Source organism: Chrysochloris asiatica, unplaced genomic scaffold (assembly GCF_000296735.1).
Source record: "Chrysochloris asiatica unplaced genomic scaffold, ChrAsi1.0 scaffold00285, whole genome shotgun sequence".
NCBI lineage: Eukaryota > Metazoa > Chordata > Mammalia > Afrosoricida > Chrysochloridae > Chrysochloris > Chrysochloris asiatica.
This window is the reverse complement of record NW_006408803.1, coordinates 1,753,468-1,757,088: the sequence shown is the minus strand read 5'-3', so window position 1 is coordinate 1,757,088 and position 3,621 is coordinate 1,753,468.

The following is a 3,621-nucleotide window of genomic DNA, read 5'->3' as shown; positions in this document are numbered from 1 at the left end:
CAACTCACTAGATATTCAAGATAAGGAGGGCGTTGTCTGCTAATGTGCATTCATATTTTGGTTGATAATACTGCATTTATATATTTCATGTGGCACTATAGAATAATCACTGAATGGCTGCTAACCACAAGGTCAGCAGTTCAAAATCACCAGCCACTCCACAGAAACCCTATACAGTGTCACTAATAGTTGGACCCAACTTGGCAGCATTTAACAGCAACAAAACAACAACAACCCTAGATGACCAGATTAAATAATAGTTATTTATATAATGGCCCACTCTAATATGTAAAACACCTATTTTGTACCATCTCAAATATCTGAATTTAAATACAAATATTTTAGTTTTAAGGAGTCCTGGTGGCACAATGATTAAACTTTTGACTGCTGGCCAAGTAGTCAAAGGGTAGGCAGATTGAATCCACTACCAGCTCTGGGAGAGAAAAGGTCTAGTGATCTGCTTCCCTAAAGATTACAGTATATGAAACCCTATGGGGCAGTTTCATCCAATCCCATAGTATCTTTGTGAGTCAGAATTGATCCAACAGCACACACACAAAAATGGCAACATGTTCATTTATAGATTTTAAGAGCTTTAGGAATATTTTCCACACATACACACAAAAAATACCCTCTGGGATTAAATCTCTTTTCTTTATTGATTTTTATAACACAGTTGAAACCATGCTTCAATCAGAAGAAGAAAAACAATTTCTTAGAGAGTTAACTTATTTTTCCTTTTGGAGCTATAGAGCATTTAATCACTGGGATATTTTCTAAAACTTTAAAAATAATTATAATTATTTTAACATTCCCTTAAACCCAAGACACATAAAGGAAAAATGGAAAGAGATACAACAAAGTACAATTTCTTTTTTTACTTCTTCTCCTTCCTTATTTTTTACTTCTTCTCCTTCCTTATTTCCTCTTTCCCCTTGCCATTTGTCATTTAAGATATGACAGTCTGCTTCTGTAAAGATTGGTGTTGTTGCTGGTAAGGAATGTCAAATCAGTCATAGCAACCCTGCTTAGGGTTTCCAAGGCTGGAAAACTTTACGGGAGCAGAAAGCCTCATTTTTTTCCTGTGGCCTGGCTAGAGGGTTCTGAACTGTCTTATAACTCCTGAGATTCATTAAACCAAAAATAAAGCCTATTGCCATAGAATTATTTCCAACTCATGGAGTAGAACTGCAACAAAAAAGATTGTTGTGTTTCATACAACCGAGTCAATTCCAACTCTTCTTAGCAAAGCTACGCACAACAGAACAAAACAGTACCAGGTTTTGTAACATCTTCACAGTTGTTGTTATGTTTGGGCCCATTGCTGCTGTCACTATATCAAGCCATTTTAATGAGGGCCTTTGAGTCTTCTTCTTTTTTGATGACCCTACACTTTATCATATTACAACAAAATGTGTAAAGATCTGGAATCAGAAAACCAAAAATGAAGAACATGCTCAGCATTTCTCAAGCTGGGGTAACTGAAGAAAAACATTCAAGCCTCGACTTTCATAATTGAAAGATTCTCTGGGAAAATTACTGAATGATGCAGAAAGAATACAGAATCACGGTCCAAACGGAAATGGTTAATGTTCAACAGTTTCAAGAGGTAGCATATGATCCAGAGCCAATGATACCGAAGGAGGAAGTCCAAGGTGCATTGAAGGAATTGGCAAAGAATAAGGCACCAGGAATTGATAGAATAAAAGTTGAAATCTTTCAAGAAAGTGAGGTGGCACAGGAGACACTCACTCATCTCTGCCAAAAAAAAAAAAATTGGAAGACAACTATCTGGCCTACTGATTGGAAGAGATCCATATTTGTGTCCATTCCAAAGAGAGGTGACCCAACGGAATGCAGAATTATTGGACAATCTCTGATATCCCATGTGAGTAAAGTTTTGCTAAAGGTGATACAGAAATGGCTACAATCATACATTGACAGAGAACTTCCAGAGGTTCAAGCCAGACTCACAAGAGGTTGTGGAATGAGGGATATCATTGCTAATGTCTGATGGATCTTGGCTGAAAGCAAAGAATATCAGAAAAATGTTTACCTGTGCTTTATTGACTATGAAAAGGCTTTCAGTTGTGTGGATCATGACACGCTATGGACAACATTACGAAGTATGAGTATTCTGAAACACTTAATTGTACTCATGAAGAATCTGTACCTGGACCAAGAGGCAGTTGTTCGAGCAGAACATGGGAACATTGAATGTTTTAAAATTAAGAAAGGTGTGTGACAAAGTTGTATTCTTTCACCATATTTATTCAACCTGTATGCTGATCAAATAATCTGAGAAGCTGGGTTATATGAGAAAAATGTGGCATCAGGATTAGAGAAAGACGCATTAACAACCTGCGATATGCAGATGATACAACCTTGCTTGCTGAAAATGAAGAGGACTTAAAACATTTACTGATGAGGATCAAAGAGCACAGCCTTTGGTATGGGTTACATGTCAATGTAAAGAAAACAAAAATTCTCACCACTGGACCAATAAGCAACAATGTTATGTTCGGAGAAAAGATTGAAGTTGTCAAGGACTTCATTCTTCTTGGATCAATTATCAACACTCATGGAAGCAGCAGTAAAGAAATCAAACGACATATTGAATTAGACAAATCTGCTGCACAAGACCTTTTTAAAGTGTTGAAGAGCAAAGATGTAAGCTTGAGAACTAAAGTGCACCTGACCCAAGCCATGGCATTTTCAATAACTTCATATGCATGTGAAAGCTGGTCAGTGAATAAGGAAGACCGTAGAAGAATTGATGCATTTGAATTATGGTGTTGGAGGAGAATATTTAAAGTGCTATGGGCTGCCAAAAGAACCAATAAATCCATTTTGGAAGAAGTGAAACCAGAGTGCTCCTTGGAGGCCAAGATGGCCAAACTTCATCTCTCATACTTTGAACACATTGTCAGGAAGGGCCAGTCACTGGAGAAGGATATCATGTTTGGTAAGGTGGAGGGTCAGAGAAAAAAAGAAAGACCCCCAATGAGGTGGATTGGCCAAATGGCAGCATCAATGGACTCAAGCATGGGAACAGTAGTGAGGTTGGCCCAGAATCGGGCAGTGTTTCATTCTTCTGTGCACCTAACAACAACAAGAAGCATTTTGTCAAGAATGATGTGTTTCTCCAGGGACTCCTCCCTCCTGATAACATGTCTTACCACCCTGGTTTCATAGAAGCATTCTAGCTACTCCTCTTCCAACATAGATTTATTTGTTCTTCTGACAGTCCATGATACATATTATTCTCCAACACCAAAATTCAAGTTAGTTAATTCTTCTTATTATTCACTGTCCATTCTGGTATTGCACTTTGGGTTAATGTGTCAGACTGCAAAGACATTTGAACTGCAAGGTCGGTGGTTCAAGCTCACCAGCTTCTCCTCAGAAACCCTATACAGGGTTGCTATGGGTCAGAATCAACTAGATGGCTGTTAACAGCAACAACAACAATGAAATGATTGGAAATAGGCTTGGGTCAGATGCACCTTAATCCTCAAATTGACATCTGTGCTCTTGAGTACTTAAAGAGGTCCTTTGCAGCAGATTTGCCTTATTCAATATGCCACATGATTTCTTGACTACTGCATTTATAGTGTTGAT